The sequence below is a fragment of the Egretta garzetta genome, unplaced genomic scaffold (genome assembly GCF_000687185.1).
Source record: "Egretta garzetta isolate BGI_Z169 unplaced genomic scaffold, ASM68718v1 scaffold105, whole genome shotgun sequence".
In the NCBI taxonomy this organism is placed as follows: domain Eukaryota; kingdom Metazoa; phylum Chordata; class Aves; order Pelecaniformes; family Ardeidae; genus Egretta; species Egretta garzetta.
The window spans coordinates 1,685,415-1,685,630 of record NW_009259598.1 but is presented as its reverse complement, the minus strand read 5'-3'; positions in this window follow the sequence as shown (position 1 = coordinate 1,685,630).

Genomic DNA, 216 nt, shown 5'->3' with positions numbered 1-216 from the left:
GAGGAGCTGCACGACCCCGGTGCCAGGAGCTGCGCGACCCTCGTGCGAGGAGCTGCGCGACTCTCGTGCAAGGAGCTGCACGACCCCCGTGGGAGGAGCTGCACAACTCCAGTGCCAGGAGCTGCATGACCCCCATGTGAGGAGCTGCACGACCCTCGTGCGAGGAGCTGCACGACCCCGGTGCCAGGAGCTGCACGACCCCCGTGCCAGGAGCGG